The following is a 22,566-nucleotide window of genomic DNA, read 5'->3' as shown; positions in this document are numbered from 1 at the left end:
CCTTCGCATATACTATGTCCTCTATGTGAAATATTCCCATCCACTTCTCCAGGTTCAAACCCACAGACCCTTTATCACCCGTCTTTCACTTGCTCAGAGACCTCTCTTTCCCCCTCACTCCTGATTAGGTCACATGACCCCATAGAACACTCTCCTTACCCCTTTGTTGTCCTGTCACCCAAAAAATGCCTACGGAATTATTGTTTTTGTGAGGTCCGTAAAGGCAAGGACTATGTCTATCTTGTTCCCAGGTGCTTAGTACAGTGCAGGAATTCTGTAGGCACTTGAGGAAGGAGCAAATGAACCAGCCACGTGAGAAGCACTACTTCCAGGAGACAAGGGAACTGTGCATACCTGTCAGCTGAGAATACCAGCACCCCAAATTACACAGGGTTTTACCACATGAAATAACCTGGTATTGAAATCTAAGAAATCTGGATTCGAATCCAACCTCTACAATTGATTAGCTGGGTGACCCGAGTAAACGACTCAAAGTTTCCTCATCTTCAGGGGCGCCGGGCTGGCTCAGTCAGTTAAGAATCCGCCTTCGGCTCAAGTCATGATCCCAGGGTCCTGGGATTGAGCCCCGCATCAGGCTCCACGTGCTTCTCCCTCTCCCTCTGCCCCTCCCCCCAGCTTGTGTGCTCACTCTCTCTCATATATAAATGAATAAAATCTTAAAAAAAAAAAAAAAGCTTCCTCAGCTTCTAAAGAGTGGCATATGCATCTCCATGAGATAACCGAGATCTTAGCTTTGGCCCATCCAAGGGGCCCCCCAAATTACAGCTCGTGTCAATATTTTCATAACTCACTGTGTTCTTCACAAAACCGTCGCAGGTTCCAAGAGATCACCTATGACCAGGGTTTGGGGTGGCAGGTACTCTCACACATCACTGGAAGGAGAGCAGTGTGGGGCAGCTGCTAGGAACAGAAATTTGACAAGTTCTGCCGCACGGACAAGGGCTGTGCTCTCTGACCTAGCAATTCTACTTCCAGAAATTCTACACTAGGCATGTCAAGGGACTTACATAACCAGGGTTTTTACCACCGCCTTCTTTACGACAGCAGCTGATTGGAAATAACCTAGATGCCCAGCAACAGAGGACTGGCTATGGAAACTTGGGTGTCCCACATGCTAGAATCCTATGCAGCTCCAAGAATGAACGGGAAAACTCTTAGGTACTGACCGGCGCGCCCTCCCATCCAAATGAAAGTGTGGTAAACGTGGAATCATGTGTGTATTATGCTACCATCTAAGTAAAAGAAGATGAAAAGAGCATGTACATGTTCCGTTGCACTGCATAAAGTACCTCTGGAAGGACAAACCAGAAATTGAGAACACCTGTTTCCCCCAAGGAAAAGGGCTGAGTGACAGGGACACAGTAGGGAAGACTTTTCTCTGCAAACTTGTTTGCACCTTTGAATCTTGAAACATGAAAATGTACGACATTCAAATAAGTAAGTAAAAACAACAGTGAGGCCTCCCTCACCCCCACAAAAGAAAGACAAAAAACATAAAGGTTATTGATTTGTTCAAAGTCACTCAGCTGCTTGGAAGAAGTGAGGTTTCGAACTTGGCTTCTGATCCCAAACAAGTGATCAATTATAGTTCATCCATTCATTCATTCATTCGACACAAATTTATTTCTTCAGCACTTATTCTACAAGAGGAGCTGCCTTGTACAGGGGCACACAGGTCAGAAAAACAAACCCTGGGGGAAGAAAAGAAAACGAAAGGAAGACCAATTTCTTTCCCTTTTTGCACCACACGTCGAATACTTGCCATACTTTGTGGAACCTCACAAAGAGCAGGCAGGACCTGCCCGGGCTATAGAAGGCAGTCACTCCTTAATCCAATCTGGTTTTTGCCACCTCAGAACACAAGCTCAGTTTTGCCAGATCCGAATTTTCCAAGAGATGCCAAAAATCCAGGTTTTTTCAAATGCGAAATCATGCAATTTATAAGCGTTGGCCACGAATTCACCAAGCTGACTCGCACTTTAGAAGCCTAACGTAGAAGTTTGGGACCTTTCTTTTATCCCATCACAGCTAGGATCACCAACCTTCTCTCACTCTCTCACTGTTCCCTGGGGCCTCCATCAAGTGTGACGTAAGCCCCCACAAACCAGCCACTGTGGGCTTGGGCAAGTCACTCCCCTTCCTGAGGTCTGTTGGCTTATCAGTTGATGAAGAGTCCTGCCTAGCTGGTGGCCATGAGCCCCTCAGCATCGCCAGCTCTCCGTTCAGCCCCTACCCTGACTGCCCTACAGACCTGAGCACCTCTGAGAGAGGAGGCAGCAGACGACTCCCAACATGGCACAAACCCAGAACTAGCCGCCACCTACCACATCATCTAGCTGACCAGCCTCTTAACTATCCGTTATCTTATCTCGGTCCTACCCCATCACTGATTCTGCACTGGAACCGCGAGCTCCCCTTTGTATTACAGACCCACGCACGCACACTCTTCCAATGGGAAAGCCAGCAGCATGTGGGGGATCTCGAAAAGAAACCCACAGCAAACAGGACACACCAAACCGACCCAGAAAACTAGATCTGACCCATACACACCCCACCCCAGCCCACTAGATGGAAACCAAGCCAGAAGTGGGTATTCAAGAGTGCCGAGACCATTCTGCAAATCCCCTACCATGACTATTTTACCCTATTTATCACTGAAAAGGATACACTAGCTTCCATCAGGGGCCGGCCAAGATAATCAGGATGGTGCCACGCCTCTGTTTGCATCTAGCATCTCAGGTCATCTCCACTCGAAACTAACAAGGCAGGTTTAATCTTCCCATGTTGCTGATGAAGAAACTGACGGACGGGGATTAACTTATCCAAAGCCAGAAGATTAGTTAAGAGGGACCTGAGCAACAGATCCTACCTGATTCCAGGGCCTGAGCTCCTAACCGCTATGGTTTAAGCAACACTCATGTCTGCCACATGAAGAGGCGAGAGGTGACCACCACCCGTGGCTTCCCTTCATGCACACCATCGACAGCTTCTTGCCTGGCCTGGGCAGCAAGCACACTCTCTCACAGGAAGGAACTAGAATATACTCTAGTACGGGTTGTCTTGCCTGATCTTGTCTAGAATACAGTGACGGGAGGAATCCAGCTTGTGAGGTCATCACGTTTGTTTACTTGTTCACTGACAAGCCCCAATGGCATGTAAGTTCCTCAAAGTCTGAGACCTGACCTGTCTCGTCCCCTGCCGTGTCCTGCTGTGAGCACGGTGCTGGGCACGTACGAGGTAAACATCTCTGAATGATGGAATGACGCGTGGACTTCCAGGCCACTGGCAGAGCAACCTTCCTGTTACTGTGGGACCAGAAAAATTCTCCCCGGATGACCGAACTGGGATCCGTGCGCCTAAGTATGACTGTCCACGGAAACGTGGACCGTGGCCGTGTGGACCGGGAATCCTGGGTCTGTGTGCAGGTGTGTGGAGCCTACAGATGGGGCCCAGGAGAGATGCCTGCTGCAGAGCCACGCCTTTGTTTTGATTAAGGACCAAACTTCGCAACTCTTCAGAGACAAATGCCAGCCGAGGGATAGACACTGCCACAGACAGGAAAATGTGAAGGGTCAAGTTCGGACTATGGAGAAGGCTCCGCAGGAAGAATGAGAGAATTTTCTCAGCGCTCCACTGGAAACCGAAGCAGACAGAAGAGTCTCGAGAATGTGAATTTAGGCAACAGTAAATATTAGCGCAAACAGGATGCAAGCTCAAGTGCTTATCTCCGCTTAGCCAGGCTTTCTCAATGCCCAGAGGACTCAAAGCACTGACGATTCGGATCCAGCTAGCAGTCATTATTTCATCAGACCATCGCCCTCACCCTGGCCTGCCAACCACTGTATAATCACCAGAAAAAAATCCCCTCCTTTAGTACAAGTCAAGCAAAACTGTGGGGAATAACCACAGATCTTATTTACTCATCTGTGAGCCCCACTTGAAGGATCGAGTTGCTTGGAGTGCAAATTGTGAGGGTGTGGCCCATAAATGCCATCCAGAGTGATTCTGCGGGGCCTACAAGATGATAAACCGGAACGTCTAGACAGAAGTGGTCACTGAGGCTGACCATTACGTGAGCAATTACACTCCTGACATGTACCATCTAAAACCCTGGTGGGTGACACAGCGGTCCAAAGCTACTGTCTGGCAGGCAGTAAGAATTTTCAGTGTGGGGAAATGTGCTCCAGATTAACTTGTGCTATTTGTTAAAAATGAGCTTCACGCTCCCACTGCAAGAACAGGGTGACATGCTTTTTTATGAGAAAATGGAATCAAGGGAAAGGAAACTTCTCTCCGTGTCCTGTAGCCAAGTGTAGGGAGCACTGAATAGAGACTCAGGAAACTAAAGAGGCTCCTGGGATCTCATCACTTCACAGAGGTCATGGGGTCACTTCAAGTTCATTCAACAACCAAATGTTAAGAGGTCCAGCATGTGCCAGGATCTGAGAAGAGGAAGCATAGAGGGTAAGGAAGAATAAACTCCCTGCTTCCATGGGGCTCAGGGTCTCGCCAGAAACATTCAGAAGTCATGTTATGAATGCACGTTGACAACTATAATTGAAGACGGGCAGTGGAAGCAAGATTGAGGCGGAAGGGTAAATCACCTTCTCTAGTTAAGAAGGCAAAACTATTAAGGAACACCTGGGTGGCTCAGTCAGTTAAGCTTAGATCATGATCCCAGGGTCCTGGGATTGAGTCCCGCATCAGGCTCCTTGCTCAGCGGGGAGTCTGCTTCTCCCTCTGCTTCTGCTGCTCCCCCTGCTTGTGCTCTTTCTCTCTGACAAATAAATTAAAAATCTTAAAAAAAAAAAAGGCAAAGCTATTAAGAGACCAAGTGAAAAATACAGGTTCTCCATTTTCTTGCCAGTTACTCTAAAGAACATGGACGCTGGAGCCTAGAAAGGAAATGCGGGGAAGGAAACAAGCTTTCATAGGTAAGCCTTTCAGAAGCTTCAGTATCCTTTTTTCATTTGTGATGGACAAGAAAAGTTTGAAAAAATCACATTTCAACAAATATTTCGTGAGCACCTACTAACCTGATCACAAAGATGAGCCAAATGTAGTCTTACCAGTAGCAAAAAAACAAGAAGAGAGAGAGAGAAGAAGAATTTGATCGTGATTAAAGACAAAGACAAGAAGGCCTGAAGCCGGGATGGCAAACTCGATTCTCATCGGGGCCAAGGCAGGGAACACCATGGTGTTAAAGAATCCAGTCTTTTTGTTATTGCTTTTTTTTTTCCTTTAAAGCTGGAAACCTGAAGTCTAGATATCAAGTCTCCTAATTTTTATATTTTAAACAGTGGTGGACCAATCCTATTATTTTGTAGTTAGGAAAACTGAGGCCCCAAGCAACGGAGCAACTTGCCCACGGTCATACAGCTCGCCTGCGGCAGAGCTGAGATCAGATTCCAGATCTCAATTCCCTGACCCGTGTTGTCTCCAAGATGCCTGTTAGGACCAGCGCAGGGACTCTTTCAACAGCTCCCCTCTCTGCAAAGCTGATACCAACACCTTTCGGGGTGTCTTGAAAGTAATCGATTGTCCTGTTGGTCAAGAATTTTTTAAAACTTTTCTCAGAACACTGCAAAGGATTACTTTGTTTGCCCCCCCAATTTGGCCTCCAGATACTTTACAGTGAAAGGGGTCACACAGCTCCACAGTGGGGGATCCGGCAGCTGGCACACTGCAGCAGAATTCCCTGAAATGACGGCGCCAGTTGACGTGGTGTCCCCCGAAGACATCTGGGGAACGACAGTGAACTAGTTCCAAAGGAGCATGTGGAATGAGACAGCAAGCGTTGATGGGTTTCCACTGAGGATTTATGCAGCTGAGGTCACGAGCAGGTTGTAACAGGGTCTGAGGCAGCTCAGTTCAGAATAATACACACACACACACCACACACACACACACACACACATACACACACACACACACACACCACAGCTCAGGCTGGATTCCTGCCCCCAGTCCTTGTAATAATACACACACACACACACACACACGCACACGCGTGCGTGCACACGCACACACACACACACACCCCACAGCCCGGGCTGGATTCCTGCCCCCAGTCCTTGTAATACACACACACACACACACACACACACACACACACGCACACGCGTGCACGCGCGCACACACACACACATACACACACACATACCCCACAGCCCGGGCTGGATTCCTGCCCCCAGTCCTTGTAATAATACACACACACACACGCACGCGCACGCGCGCGCACACACACACACACACACACACACACCCCACAGCCCGGGCTGGATTCCTGCCCCCAGTCCTTGTAATACACACACACACACACACACACACGCGTGCGCGCACACGCACACACACACACACACCCCCCACAGCCCGGGCTGGATTCCTGCCCCCAGTCCTTGGGAGGAAGACAAAACAAACGTTCCTTTCAGGTATCCTACCAGGCTCAGCTCAAGCGGACATATACTCTAGTTCCTGAACGAGGGAGCCCAAAGTGGTCTCTTAATCCAAGTATTTGCTAAAAACCTAACTGTTGTCACAGATGCCTTCAACAAAACACAGAACTCAGCCCGGGTCAGAAAGAACCAGCCAAGCCAGAGAAAGTCCGGTAACAGGGAAGGAGGAGCGAGAAACTGGGGGTGCTGCTGGCATTCGGCAACCAGCTAAGGCGAAACCAGGACGCTGATGAATGCATTACAAAACTCATATATTTGTACCCCAAAATTGAGGAGAAGGAAAGGAGAATGAGAGCCCAGAGAGGTAAATACATGCTTTTAGGTAGCATATGATTATATGCAAGAAAAATTGTACAAACACGCATGATGGGTTCTTTGGGCAGTGGAAGGGGTAAATGCTGACCATATTTTCTCATGGGCCACGGTCAAAAAAAGGAGAGGGGCGCCTGGGTGGCTCAGTCGTTAAGCATCTGCCTTCGGCTCAGGTCATGATCCCAGGGTCCTGGGATCGAGCCCCACATCGGGCTCCCTGCTCCGCGGGAAGCCTGCTTCTCCCTCTCCCACTCCCCCTGCTTGTGTTCCCTCTCTCGCTGTGTCTCTCTTTCTGTCAGATAAATAAATAAAATCTTAAAAAAAAAAAAAAAGAAGAAGGAGAGAATTTTTGGTGAGTTCTACCACTCTCTGAAACTCTCTGGGCACAGGTCATCCGTCAGCACACCAGGGCCCGGACGAGGACCGGGCAAGTGAGGCACTATCTCTCAGGGTCATGCCCTCCGTGGTTACACCCTCGATGCCTCTGAAGCACAGAGTAAAGATGGCTGATTTTCATTACAGGCCTATCCTTTTACGACAGAGGTGAAGGAGCACGTCATACTCCATCCAGAAAGCTTCCCATAGGTGTCCCTAAATTTCCGACAAAGAACTCAGTTCACCGGCTTGCTTTCTAGAGGCTGACAGAGCCGGATGTACCTGGCTGGGAACTTCTGCTTTGCAATGAAGCCAGTATATAATAACATGATTTATTATCCTGCTAGAGAAATGTAGTATTTTTAAAAGGTGGGGAGAAGGAGAACACCCACTACGCATTTAAAGAATATAAAAAAGGCTCCCAGGGCGCCTGGGTGGCTCAGTTGGTTAAGCGACTGCCTGCGGCTCAGGTCATGATCCTGGAGTCCCGGGATCGAGTCCCGCATCCGGCTCCCTGCTCGGCGGGGAGTCTGCTTCTCCCTCTGACCCTCTGCCCTCTCGTGCTCTCTCTCTCTCATTCTCTCTCTCTCAAATAAATAAATAAATAAATCTTTAAAAAAAAAAAAAAAGCCTCCCAAATCCCAGAATATGTTAGAACTAGAACTATCATGGATTTAAAAAAAAAGTCAGCTTAAATTTAATAGACCGTTTAAATTCCTAGTTGATGGTAATTAGAGAGCAAGCAACATTTCTTTAAACTCTGCTAGACAGAACTTAATCCAATTTAGGTAATCACTAACCTTTGCTGTTTTTTTTTCCCCTCCTTCTCTCTCCTTTAAAGGAAATCCAAGGATTGATCTACAAAGGCCATAAACTGGCAAAGCATAAGAAAAGAATATTTTAAAGAGAGATTGGGTGACTATTACTAAAGGCCAAGTCCAGTTAAAATGGAAACAGGTCTCAGGAGCTCCCTAATTTATATTGCCTATAAACTGGGGATTCTAACCAGGCAGCATCACAACAGAAGGTATGCTGAGGAGGGTGGGGGTCCTTCCTTCCCCGCTGTCCCGGTCTGGGCACCCCGTGTGGCTTCCCAATTGCCAGGTCTTGCTTTCCAGTATGACACCCATCCCCTGCCAGACCAAGGCTGGTAATTCTCTATACTCAAAGTATCTGGCAGGGCCTCTCTCCCTCTTCCATGAATTATCCAGACGGTCCCTTCAGCTCATCCATTGCTCACCTACCTCCTATCCCCTCATTTTTAGAGCTCCCACACTGCTCGGGTACCCACTTCTGATCCAGAAACTTCCATGTGAACCACCAGGACTCTGTTGAGTACTTGGCACCCTGGATTCTTCACGGAAGGCCTTCAAGGGTAGATATCAAAACATACTGGAAGGCACCAGGCGCTTAAGTTAATGGCTGTTCCGTCAGGAAAGGAATTAACCTCTCTTAGCTTCTGTTTTTACATCTTAAAATACGGAAAAGAATATTCACCTGCTCAGGTGGTGAGAGGCTCAAATGACATCACCATGGCTGCACCTGGCTCAGAAGAGCTGCCCAAGAAATACGTTGGCTTGTTTGTTTTAACTGTACAAGTTTCAAAGTAAACCTTGGATCCCCAGTTGCTGAGAAAAATGTTCATTAACTCAAGTTCACCTCTGATGTCTCATCATCGCTTTGCATCATTTACACTCTCAACCTCCTTCCTGGCTCCAAAGTGGAATCTTCCCTTGCCTTCTGCTTATCAGGATATCACTCTCTCTGTTCCCAAATTCCTAAGCCAGCACAAAATCCCCAAAATATTGTATTCTCAACCTTCAGCAATTGAGATATGCACACTGACTTTTTAACAAATGATAGGTCTGGAAGCATTACTTTTAACATTTGCATACAGAGGCAGCTCTAGGGAACAAACTTCTAATGACGAACATTAAACCGAGTAGGGATCTCTCAGAGGGGCTCACACCCTACTTCTCAAATCAATTCTGTATTGGCCTAGCTCTGCAAAAACCATTAGAAGGAAAAAGGCTGCAATTCAAGAAAGATTTCAATATACTTGACCTTGTACAAGGGCTCTACAAAAGGAATGACCACAGGAAGTTATGAGGATAGAAAAATAATTAAGAAATCCATAAAGTCCTAATAATTCCATTTTCCACAGATAAATGGCTTAAATCTTGCACATACACTGTCAGTGAGCAAACTGAAGATGCTGACATTTAGGTCTGGACTACCAGCATGAAATTTTCAGGTACCAGAGTAACAGTTTTCTAAATACAAGATTAGGATTCTTTTCCTTCAATAATTGAGCTATTCTGTGGTACTATGTGACATAGAGAAAAAATAAGAAAGAAGAAGTCACCAAGTTACTCAACTATAAGCCGATCTAGTCATCGACTGAGGAACAACAAACTGAAAGGAAAGATCCCCAGTACCAGCTCCCACTAGAGGCCTGGAGTAACAGACCTAGCCCCATCTGCACTTTACCCTATGTGTGTGACTTGGGACAAACCACTTAAATAGTTTGTCCAAAGCCTCAGTGGGCTCATCATTATAGTGATGGGGATATAATAGTACCTACCTCATCACTGTTTTGGTGCAGATTATATAATATTATCAATGTCTCTTAGGGCAAAGTTTAAGACATAATAAGAACTCAAGAACCGTTTGCCCCCCTTCCTCCTTTTCTAAATAAAGGGAACATTTTTATAATGTTCAAATAACAATCATTATTGAAATCTCACCCCCTGAAATAAATATCCAGGAGCCTCCGGATCTGAAAGAAATGAGGTCTCCTCATTTAGAAACAAGGGAGTCTAAACCAAGCCCTAGAGAAATAAGCCAGTTGGACTACTAGCTCATTTCTAACGTCTTTCTTTTTTACCCTGTTCATGGTTCTGGCTGTTAGAGGCATCAATAAGATACGGAAAGGACAATGGTTGGGTTTGGAAAAACAGAAAACATTTTGTGGACTGATCAAGCATGGTTTCCTTTATCTGCTGGTTGCCTACAGAATAGGTTCTGAACGGCCGCACCCTTACATGCCTTAGAACAGCTCAATACCATAGGGGCGCCTGGGTGGCTCAGGTGGTTAAGCGGCTGCTTTCGGCTTGGGTCATGATCCCAGGGTCCCGATATCGAGCCCCTCATCGGGCTTCTTGCTCAGTGGAGAACCTGCTTCTCCCTCTCCCACTCCCCCTGCTTGTGTTCTATCAAATAAAATCTTACAAAAAAAAAAAGAACAGCTCAACATTGCAGCCAGGTTCCACAGAGAGGAGGACCCACCGCATCTTTCTTGATCATACGGGGAACCTCAGCAAGGGCTTACATTTAAATTGTGACTAAATTAGCCTCTGCAAGCTCCATCCCCCCCCCCCCCCCCCCCCCGACCCACTTGCTGCTTCATGGTGTCAAGAACAGCGCCTTGCACCAGAGAGCAATTTACCAGAGCTCAGCACCGGGACATTTTGCAGCGTGTAGGCCAATGAAATGTCAGGACAGCAACACACGGTGGTCAGGCTCACCAAAGAGAGGTCAGAAAAGGAGAGTATTCGTGGCTTGATCAACGAGCACCCTTTGGAGGGGCACAATGGACCGTTAGCGCCCTTGACCAATTTGATCTTTCGCGTGGGCCATTTGAATTTGCACGGATCCCGTGGACAACAGGTTCCAGAACTCCGCCCCAGCAGGGATGCCGGGAGAGCCGCCCAGAGCTTTTAACATGCGGGTCTCGGAGCAAACGTGCCTCTGAGCCGCCGCGCGGGACCCTTCCGTCTTGTGGGGCGCATCGCTGTAATTGAAACCTCACCCACCGCAGGACTGCAGCGGCGTCTATAAATACTCACCGCCTTACTGCTGACAAACAAAACGCGGGCTCCCGGCACCGCGGAGGAAGAGGCGGCGGCATGTGACCAAGGCCAGGGGCAGGGAAAAAACCCTGTTGCCTACCAGGGAGGCACCCCAGCGCCGATTCCTGAAGCACAGTTTGCAAGCACACGGCCTAATGTGACCCGGGGCGCCCGCCCTCGGGATCAGAGGCCGAGGGCCGGGAAGGGAGGGTCTCGGCCGCGGGGGGGCCCGGGGCTCCGGAGCGCCCCCAGCGCGCAGGGGGCCCCCCGCGTGCGCACAGTAGGCGCGCAGAGGATAGCTTCGCCAAATGGAGGGCGGGCGGGAAAGTCGGCGCGGAACTGGGGTGCCGCCGGCGCCTACAGCCGCCCGCCCCAGCCGGGTGTCTCGCCGGCTGCGTCCCGGCCCTCCCCAGTCGGCGGAGCCCAGCGGAGCGCGGGACAAAGCGGCTGGCCTCCCTGCCCTCCCTCCACGCCTGCCTCTGCAAAAGGGGGACGGCAGGAAAAGATGGGCTGTCTCGGGGCGTCCGATCGCCCGTGCCCCAGCCGGGGCAGCTCTTTAGATTTGCCGCCTCAGGCCGAGGGAGAACGAGAGAGGCAAACAAGCAAACTTTCCTTTTGATCTCCTGGCACAGCCTGGGTCCCGCGGTCGGCGGCATCCCCCCATCCCACGCTAAGCCGCACGGCTTCTCCCCCCCCCGCAACCTGGGTGTCGCCAGTCCGGCCCCCTCCGTCCTCCTGCTGCGTGGGATCTGAAGATCCTGCACCGTGCTGGGGTTCCCATCCGGTTGCCCCCAGATGTGACTTTTTCCCCAAGCCCCCCCCCCCGCCCCCCAGCCCCCCAGCCCGTGCCCCGCCAGTCTATGCCCAGAGGCGATTTCGTGCTCAGTCCTAAGCGGTCGCTGAGCGGACAACTCCAGCCCCTCCCCGGGACTTCCCCACTCACCCCCTTGGGGTCCCGGGGCTGAGTCACCTCGAGTTGCGCACACCCGCAGCTCGCCTCCGCCCGAGACTCTGAGCGCCCAGGACAAAGTTTCCGGTCTTCCCGAGAAAGTTTTCTCACCGGAGAGCGACGAGGGACCTGGATGGCTCTGCCGCCGCGCTCTGCCCAGCTCTCCCTCCTCCCTCCCGGCGCAGCGCCGGCCTCTGCGGGGTCGCGTCCAGCCTCCCGTCCGCCAGCGCGGGTCCACGAACACCGCGGCCGCGGAGCTCCCCGAGCCCGGCTGGTGACACGTTTCCCTCCTCTCTCCTCTCAAGGCCGCCTCCTCCCCCTCCTTCTCCTCCTCCCACTTTTCCTGTCCTGTGCTCATCGCTTTAGTTTCTCTCCTGCGCCCCCACCCCACCCCACCCCACCCCACTTCAACCCCTCCTACTCCTCCTCCCCTGCAGCGATTCTCATTCGGCTGGGGAGGGGCGGGGGGAGGGGGCGCCTGCACTTTCATCCAGATCAACAATCTCAGGAAATCCAACTCTTAACTTGAAAAGCCTGGGAGGATGCAACGGGTCGAGAGAGCTCACACAAGAGGAGATCCCCCGCAAACCTCCACCGAGGGATCTCCGCCGCAACCCCCTACCAAGGGAAACTCTACCAAGAAGCCATGGGATTGTTTCTAAAGCTCAGTAGAGTCCCCGAGAGCCTGGGACTTTCGCTGTTGTTTCAAGGAACAGTCCCCAGGCGGATTCCAGGAACAGTTGTTTCAAGGGCATTAATGAAAATATAATTCCAGTGAAGTCTCTCCCTTAGATTTGCAAAACCCTTTTAAAGCTCCCAAATTCTCTTTCCACCTGAAGGTTTAGTGAATTGGAGGGACCCTCACAGTTTGAAACAACAGGAAAACCAGCCAATCTCAAAATTAAAAACAATGTAAAATTATTTTTTCTTTCTTTTTTTTTTTTCTTTTTGCAGGTGGTAAGAATTTGAGGCCGTTGTTTTCAGGAGGCACTGGCTTGTATAATTTCACCCTATGGTTGAGCAGGAAATACTTTTAAAATGCTGCCCGCTCAAACATCACACTTAGGCTTTGAAACCACAGTGACATTTGCTGAAGAAAAGATGTGCCTTTTTATGTCAAAACTGAGGAAAAAATAAGTGTTTATTTTGATCACTGTACCCTTACAAGACCTGTGTAAGCGAGGGTTGCTGGTCAGGGTTTGCCCAAGGGAAGGGGCTTGAGGGGGGTTGATGAAGCTCCCCCAGCCCCACTTGTCCAATGATAGTAAGATTCTCAATACAAACCCCAGGGTGGTGAAGAGACCTTAAATCTCATCCCAGAAATCACACACATGGAGAAGCTCCAGGCTCTGGGCACGGGCCTGGGAAAGGAAAGCGTGAGGGGGACTTGAGGGATGTCCTCAAGGCAGCTGTGCTGAGGTCTGAAGAGCCAAAGCCTAGAGCCCGAAGGTCAAAGCTTGTATCCCACCTCCTCCTGTTACTAGCTGCAGGGTATTAGCCAAGTTACTTCGCTGTGCTACACCCCAGTTTCCTCCTATGAAAATGGGGATCAAAGTAGTAGTGATCTCAGGGTTGCTATGAGGATGTAATGAATTCATAAGGAAAAAGCACTTAGAGTCTCTGCCCATTTCAACAGAAATTAAGCCATCTTATTACTATTATTATCTCACAGGTCAGGAAAGTGAAAAAGGAGCTATTTCTACAGGGTTGCAGGAAGCCCTAGTTGGGCAAACTCATTCTACATTCTAACTCCCTCATCTCCTTCAGGGGGCCCCCCCCATTCTATTTCTATTTTTCCTTTTGTCCTTGCATCCACCACCTTGTAAGGTATTACAGAATTTACTTGTTTTTAGAAAATGTATCTCTCTCCCACCACCTCCTACTTCCAGGCCAGAACATCAACTCTACAGGAACATGGATTTGTTCTGTTCACTGATACGGTTCAAGATCCTAGAACAGTGCCTGGCACATAGTATGCACCGAGTAAATATCCACGAATGGAAAAATCCATGAATGGATTCATTTACCCGAGATGTAGGTGATGCCACCTTGGTGGGGAAGCCATAAAAGAGTATTCAAGGACCGGAAGGGAGGTTTAAAGAGGTTAAAGTCTCTTCTAAACCTAAGAGTTGTGAATTTTGTAACCTGAGTTTTCTTAAAATGAGAAGTAGCCAACATTTGGTGTAAATCAAATTAGAGCTTCTCTCTAATAACTATTACTACCAGTATCTTATACTTGTCACCACCCACATTTTTACCAAAATTCTATCTAAATGCCAATGGAACATTGCCTTTTCTTAAGAAACAGAGTTTTGCTAGGAGAAACCAATACAGATCATTCTATTTACACATTGATTTATGGAGATGAAAACTGTAGGTCTTTGGAAGATACATCAGGTATGCAGCTTGCCATGGTCACAGCCTCCGGAATGGAAGGTGGCTGAACCAAGGTCCCTGCTGAAAAGGCCGGCCTTAGGCAACCCCTTTAAGATCGAGGGCAAGTACCTAACCCAAATGCAGCCAAACTCTGTAACAAACCTCTGTGACCAGAAAGGGTACACTGGGCCAATCAGATTCCATTTCAGGAATGCAAACACACACAGGTGCACACGTGTGAGCACACACACACAGAGCTAGTATCCAGAACAGAAGCTGAGAGGTCATGACTTTATCTAAGCTCTCAATTCTAGAAGCTGCATCCTCTGTGCACCAGCTAGATGTAGATTACAGGTAGCATATTTTTTTAACCCCACGGTGTCAACATTTTTTAAATTACTTGCCAATATGTAAGAATCAGAACACTTCATGCAAAATTGTGGATTTTCAGCTTGCCTTGACAAATCTGAGAGGCCTGGCACTGTTCATGCTGCGAGCTCACACAGCCACAATGCACTAGTGTTAGAGCCCATCTCCCTCTAGACAGGGCAGGCAAGTTTCAGTTTGCCAGTCTCAACCACTTCTTGACCCCAAAACCTGCTTCACCCACTTCCCTGCCATCCCTGGTACACCTAGAGATGGGATGCTGTTAGGAGGCACTAGAGCTTTGAGGAAGCAGACATAATGCAAGAGAATGGCATGGGTTCAGATCATTTTTCTCCCCAGCACGAGAACCTTTCCTTTAAACAAAGCCTTGCTTGACAAGGCATGACGTGCACACTACTGAAATAAAGGAAATTCTGGAATAGTATGGAGGCAAGTGGGCATCAAGACAGGGAGAAGCAGAGGCCCTCCTTGGGGCTGCCTTGGGATCAAAACCACCCTCCAGTTTCTGTTCTTCTAGAGGTGTATTGTTCTCTTTTCCTTCGTTCCCATGACAATGCCTGACCACCCCATCTTCATAACTCATTTCTGTCCCCTAAAGCCTAGCCAGACCAAGTTCAGAAAGGGTGAGGTGACTTGTCCAAAGTTATACACAAGGTAAAAAAAAAAAGATAACGCGGGGATTTCCAATACCAATTCAGCCCTCTTTATACTACACAATACTCCCTCTTGGTAGGATTAAGTGTGTCTATGAATGATAATTAAAATCACTTGAATTTACAAAATCATAGTATTAAATGCCTCAAGGATCTGTAGTATGCAATAGGTGTGAAATAAATATGTGCTAACCTTGGGCATTCAAGTTTGAACCTCCTTCCATAATACTTCAATGTCTCATACAATGTCTTAAAGGCATTCCAATGAAGAAAAGCATCATATCCTTTCATACGTTTTCTCCTTTTTCCGGATGGAAAAATGGAGGTCCTGAAAATCCAAGATCCTTTGCACAGAGTTTGTGAGGAGCACAGGTCAGGTCCCCCAGGCGTGGGCAGCTTTAGAACATACAGTGTTTCAGGTTCTCAGGGCTCCAGTCATAAAATAAGTTAATGTAGTTACTCATGATAAATGCCAGTCTAGATACAGAACTTGCGTAAGTGCTCAGTATACGTCCACAGCTCTGCACCATCCATAAAAATATAACCATTGGAGAAATAAGCTCAGCATCTGATCTAACACCAGGATGTAAAATCAGTGACCTTTGGTACAGCAGGAAGACTTCACGCACAGATGAAAAAAACGCTTGCCCTCTTGTCCTCTTTTTAACTTCCACAGTGCACAAACTGAGGAACCTGAAGTTTGTTCTTTGAAGAATTTTGGATGATACAAACAAAGAGTTGTCATCCTTTCCTTGGGAAAAATGGAGTGTTTTTGGCATGCTGGTTGTTGGTCTCTTTGACTTTCGGTATGGGAAAGTATCCGGCCTCTACTAGAAAGGGGCTGGTAATTATTTTGAGATTGTATTTTGAAAATGACTTGAATGAGCACATCTTAAAAGTAAAAAGAATTTAATAACCCTACCCGAATTTTTCCCCGGGTAATCCAGATTGCAACTATTCCTTCCCACAATTCCAAGTCAGTCAGTTAGTTGACAGATACTGACTGGTCACCTAGTAGTACCAACTACTGGGGATGCCAGTGAATAAGACAAAGTCTTTACCATCGAGGGGCAGCAAACAAACAATAAACATACCAATGAACACACAAAGGCGATAATTTCAAGGACTGGCCTTTGCTGTGAGAAGGCTAAGGAATGCTGGAGTGATCACAGGGAAGAGAAGTGCTTTATCCAGGGTCATCAGGAATGGCCTCTCAGCCAGGATAGCTTTGGCACTGAGATTTAAATGATGAAAAAAAGAATCCATAGCAATAGAGGGATGTTCCAAACAGAAGACATAGCCAATACAGAGACCTTGAGTCGGGAAGAAGCTTGGCAAGTGACAGGAATGAGAAGAAATCCATCATGGTGGAAGCATAGAAACCAGGTGGAAAGGGGAACAAGAGGAGGTCTACAAAATAGATCGGGGTCAGATCCCATAGGACCTGGTAAGTCAGGGTAAGAGTTTGGCCACAGTGGGACGTCATCAGAGGGGTTTAGAGAGGACGTAGCATGATCTGGCCGATGGGTGGCAGATGAACTAGAAGAAAGGCAAGAGGGAGGGCAGCCCTTTTGAGGAAGTGGCCTCAGTAGACCAAGAAGAGATGACGAAGTTTGGATTCGGTGTGAAGCAATTATATTTGTCAAACATGGACTTGGAGATGATGGAATTTTCTGACGGACTGGCCGCGTGAGGAAGGATAGGCATCATGGGTGAGGCTTCGGTTTTTTGTTTGAGCAACGGGCTAGATAGTGGTGCAATTCACTGAAATGGGAAAAACAGAATGGAGAGTGCAGTCAGAGGGAGAATCCATAGCTCTGCAGTAGCTCGGTGGAGTTTGAAATGCCTGGGTGAGAGCCAGGCAGAGATGTCCAATAGACATTTGAATATATGAGATGGTGGTGAGGGATGGATAAATCTGAGGGATAAATTTGAGACCTCTCAGTGTATATAAATGGTATTGAAAACCAAAAGATTGCATGTGATGCTTTGGGGAGTGAGTATGGACAGAGAGGAGAAGCCAGGAAGAATACAGGAGTCTAATAAAAGAAGAGCAACCGGCAGAGGAATGAAAAACAATGAGTTGCTAATGAGATGGGGAAGTCCAAGGGAGTGTGGTACAGAGCCCTAGAGAAGATGCACCAGGAAGGAAGAGTCGGTCAAGGATGTCCAATGCTGTCAAAAAGTGAAATGAAAACAGAGAATTAACTTTTATTCGACAAAGCCATATTGGTGACCTTGATAAGGGTCCTTTCGGTGGAGGGGTGTGGGAGGAAATCCCATCAGAGTGGGCTGAGGGGAGAAAGAGATGGAGAGAAGGAGACAGAGAATGCTAAACTCTTTCAAAGAGTTCTGCCATGAAGGGCAGTAGAGAAATGGGGCTGTACCCGGAGGCGGGTACAAGGTCAAGAGAAAGTCTGTTGATTTGATGGTTTGATTACTTTTAAATGGGTGGTAACCAGTAAGGCATGTTTTGAAGGCTGATGGGAATTATCCAATGGAGAGGGAAATTGATTTATGTCTCTACTCACAGTTCGGTGGGATGGGGTAGGAGAAGTAAATGCTCTTTTGAGGGCCTTCTCCAAATGTGGCACCTTTAAACACACTTTTAAATTTTTTATTTTTTATTCACTGAATGTTTATATTTGCAAGCTCTTTTACTTTCCTGCGATTATGGAATTGTGTTGATCTGTTTGGAAGATTTAAACATTTTTAAATGTAATACACTCACATGTTGAAACTATGATCAGATGTTAGGGTGAACACTGCCCAGGTAAGATTTTGACATGCACAGGGAAAGTTCTCGTGTCAGGGCTTCTGCATCACACACAGCAAGGGACATCAGTTGCTTGAATTACAGTGTGAACAGCGTCTTCTGCAATCAGGCAAAATGGCAGGCTTGAGCTAAAGATTCTTTGGGCTAGCTCCTCTGCCAACCAACCACGGGTGCAGATCCAGGTCCAGACTTTCTCCACCGATGTAGGAATCTGGCTGTATACATCAACCCGCTCACCACTGCCACCTCCAAAGACGCCGACCTTGTATTGCCCATTCCACCTCTCAGAAGGCCTTTTGCATCCAGAGGCAATGGAAGACATTCATAGCAAACCATGTTCCCCAGTTTTTTGTGTCACAATGTAAGATCAGCACATGCTCAGTCCAGCTCTGCACCTTTGGGCAAGACTGAATGGGAAACATTCCAAATAAATACTCAAAGGTGTTCCCCCAAAAGTTCTTTCATTTCCTTAGTCATTGGAGCAGGCATTTGGGAATGCCTGCCCACACCTTACCCTCTTCCCCAGGAGCATACGCTCTCTCCAGATTTTGCAGGATGGGGCAATGAATCATCCTACGACTTGTGACGGGTGACTGGTCTTGGGAGGGGGCACCTGACAGAAGAGCAGGTGAGGAGCACCAGTCAGACTACCCTTTCAGGATTCAGATACTATGTAAAATGGCTAGTCTCCTGGCACCATGTCTCCCCCAGCAGAAGCTGGCTCAGTGTGCTCCTGGCTTCCTGGCAGCACTCAAATTCCTACCCTCTACCTTCAAGTACTCAGGCCTGACCTCCCTAGGGCCTTCATCCCTGTCTCTGCCCATCAATGCAAGAAGCCAGGGCTCAAGGTTACCCTTAATCCTCCAGACTGTCATCACCGTATGGCCATTTCCATTCCCATTTCTGAACTGTCTCCCAGCCCTTCCCCGTTCCCCAGAAGCTTCTGTTGTGTGCTCTGGAACCCACAGTCAACACTCTTAGAAATCATTGAGGACCCCAAAGAACTTTTGTTTGTGTGGGTCATATCCATCAATACATACTGGATTTGAAATTAAACAGGGAAATTAACTTTTTAACTTTAAAATAACTGATAAAACCATCAAATATTTTATGAAAACTATTTTTTTAAGGCAAGGGAAGAATGGCGTTGTTCTACATTTCTGCAAAGCTCTTTAACTTCTGGCTTAATAGAAGACAGCTGGACTCTCCTATCCACTTCTGCATTCAATCTGTGGGGTTATCACACATCATGTGGCCTCTGGAAAATTCCACTGTGCACTTGTGAGAGAATGAGAGTGAAAAGGCAAATAATATCGTAGTCTTGCTATGAAAATAGTTTTTGATTTATGGATGACTGACAGGGTCTCAGAGACTCCCTGAGGTTCCTAAACTACACTTTGAGAATCACTGTTCTAACTGGGCCCTCGTTCTCCCCTGAGGACCCTCCGTCCCCCCAAATCCTCTCCAATGGTGGTGGGTTCTCTCCACCAATCCTTCTATCCCTCGACTGTGAAGGAGAAGGCTTGCTTTCCTTGCTTCTTGTGCCACTTTCGAGACCACATTCCCTTCCTAAAACTCCCCATCGAACTATCAGATGAGTCTACTCACTTCCCTTCCTTGTTATGGTCATCGCAGGCTCCCAGGTTATTCCCCTCTTTCCTGGAAGCTTTAAGTCCCTGTTCATGGTCACCGCCATAGCTACTGTTCCTGTTGTGATTCCTGATGATTTCAGCAGTCATAGACAAAATCCTTCTAATGTCTTGGCAGCTCGGTTCCTTGACCTCTGCTCTAGTGACTTTGTTCCCCAGTCTACTGCAGTCACTCACTCTAATGGTCAACCTTGACTTTGTTATTTCCTCTTGCCACCCTCTCCCACTAACTTTCCAGTTCACCCCTCCAGTACCCTGACTCCCATAGTTCTGCAACTCCCTGAAAGGCCTGTCATCCCTCACTTCCCTCCTCACCCAGATTAGATTCTATTATGATATTTACTTCCTTGCATGCATCCTACACTCCCTTGCCATTTCTCACTTCATTATATTTGCTTTGCTAGGTCAAGTTTGTCCAGTCCGATTCTCCTCCTCCTCGGTGCCTGCATCAGGTTAAACGTGCCTGGAGAAACACACCCAACCATGCTGCCTGATTTCACTTTAAATCCACACTCACCACCCTCCTGGGTTCTAATGCCACTTAGCACCCACACCAGTGGTCTCTAGTGTAGTCACTGTCCCACTGTCTCCAACATTCCCAAATTTTTTCACACATCCTCACTCTCATCTGAGAACCTTTGTTCCTTCTTTGATCAAGAACATAGGAACATAATTTCCATAATGCTATGGCCTGAAGGTCTGTCTCCCCCCAAATTCATATGTTGAACCCCTCATCCCCAGTGCGATGGTATTTGGAGGGGTGCCCTTTGCAAGGCAATTAGGGTTAGATGAGGTCATGAGGATAGGGCACTCATGATGGAATTCGTGCCCTTACCAAAGGAGAAAGAATGTCTCTCTCTCTGTCTCTCTCTCTCAACCAAAGAAAAGTCATGTGAGTGGGCATCTGCAAGCCGTGGAAAGGGTCCTCACCAAGAACCAAATCTGCCAGTACCTTGATCTTGCATGTCCCAGCCCCCATACGTGTGAGAAAATGATGTCTGTTGTTTAGGTTCCCGGCCTGCGGTATTCTTTATAGCAGCCTGAGCTGATGAAGATAGATATGTTGCCACAGCTGCCCCTATCTACCTGTCAGAGTCAGCTGCCATGCTCTGCCTCCTGCCTATTGCTGGAGACCGAGCTGCTGGTGCTGAATCTGAGGCCAAGCCCTCCGTTGTGCACCAGACCCCATCCCCCACACTCCTCATCTTTTTGGAGGGAATGTGGGATGACCCTTCACCACTCCCACCACCTTGGTTTACGTAGAGCAAAACACCTTGAAAGAGTTTCCCATATCCATTGTCCTCACTATTCCTTATTTTCTTTCTTTGACCCTCTCCAGTCAGGCTTTCATCCTCTCCGTTCTGAGGAAACCACTGTCAAGGTTGTCCATGATCTCCACATCACATGGGAGCTCAATAAATACTTGTTGAAGAATGAATGAATGAGTCCTCAGACTGTGAGGACCTCACAACAGAAGAGTTGTACCAGCGTGTGCATATGCACACAGAGACACACACAGATAGAGGGAGATGGGGAGGGGTGGTGAGAATCCTCTTCCCGGCCCCAGCTCCCTTCAAACCCAGCTTGTCCTTGTTTCCCTGAGAGGCCCCGGCCCGTTCATTTGAGATAGTGGGGTGCAGGGTACAGGGTGCAGGTGAGGCTGTCCTTTGCAACACATGTCTTGATCAGGACAGTCATCATACTATAAGCCAAACCTTGCAGTCAAGAAGTGTCTCCTTGTGGGGAAGAAGCCTACACTTTGGTACTATTTGGGGGCAGTTCCTTAATCTATTGGAATCCCAGGTGCAGACACAAGTTGGTTTTCAGGGAATTTATAAGGTCTAAATGAGAATTATGTGAAAAATGTATATAGTGCTTGCCACACTTGTACAATCTATTTAGTGGCAATAGAAAAGTAATGAAGCACCACATTCAAACGTTGTGTGTTTCTTGTCCATTAATGTTTGTTTCTCTAGATAAATAATCCCAGTTCCTTTATTGTAAAGCCTAGGATTGTCTTCAGTTCCCAGTTTGTTCACATATGTTTTAGCCTTTCTTTATACTGGAATATATATTGTATTACCACAACACAAACATACCATCGTATTAAAAAATACTGTTGAATATAAGGGACACTTCAACCAAGAACATGGAAATAAAATGGCAATCTTAAAACATGACATTCAGGCCTTCCCCACGTCGAAAACAGGTAAAATAAAAATAAGGAGCATCATCCCATTAATATAACGATGTAAGATGGCAGTCTGTGTTGGATATTACAGAGGCAAATGGAATAAGCAAGAATGTGTTTATGCTTATTCATTCCTGTCTGAGGGGGAGGTGAGAGCAGCAGGGGGAAGTGGAGGTGGGGGTGGTGGACGGGAAGGGGAGAAAGAAGGAGATGGGGAGAGAAAGACCGGGAAAGCGTCCTGGTCAGGATAGTTCATCTAGGCTATGGTCAAGAGACCTGATAAAAAAATCCCTTGGGACAATCTAGGCCATGTTCCTCAGAGTCAGGACCCCCCACACAATCCTACCCATGAGTATGGTGTCCTGGGCACCATGATATACCCCAAGGCGCGTCCTGTGCAAAGTAAGCTTTTTGGGAATGACTCATACTAACTAGATTCTCCAGAGCCTAATGCATAAATTAAGATACTAGTTAATTTATAGTCAGTAATATTGGTTTCTAGGACTCTTCCTAGAATCACAGTAGTAAATGATCTCTTCAGGTGAGTCAGCATTAGTAGGAAATTTATTCA

At 47.6% G+C, this 22,566-nt stretch overlaps 1 protein-coding gene across 8 annotated transcripts in view; it reads right to left on the bottom strand.

The window, feature by feature from the left end:
- PRR5L (proline rich 5 like) overlaps positions 1-22,566 on the bottom strand; it is a 148,509-nt gene that overhangs the window by 63,192 nt on the left and 62,751 nt on the right. For 2 of the 8 annotated variants that reach the window (XM_027578555.2, XM_027578563.2), the window contains exon 1: positions 12,075-12,228. The exons of 1 other annotated variant lie outside the window; for it this stretch is intronic. The gene's annotated coding sequence lies outside the window, so the exon portion shown is untranslated. 5 more of the 8 variants (XM_027578558.1, XM_035722726.1, XM_035722725.1 and 2 more) reach the window with 5 other exon arrangements.

This window comes from Zalophus californianus, chromosome 11 (genome assembly GCF_009762305.2).
Source record: "Zalophus californianus isolate mZalCal1 chromosome 11, mZalCal1.pri.v2, whole genome shotgun sequence".
NCBI classification, from domain to species: Eukaryota; Metazoa; Chordata; class Mammalia; order Carnivora; family Otariidae; genus Zalophus; species Zalophus californianus.
Note: the sequence above shows the minus strand (reverse complement) of the source record. Positions and strands in the feature narration are given on the sequence as shown.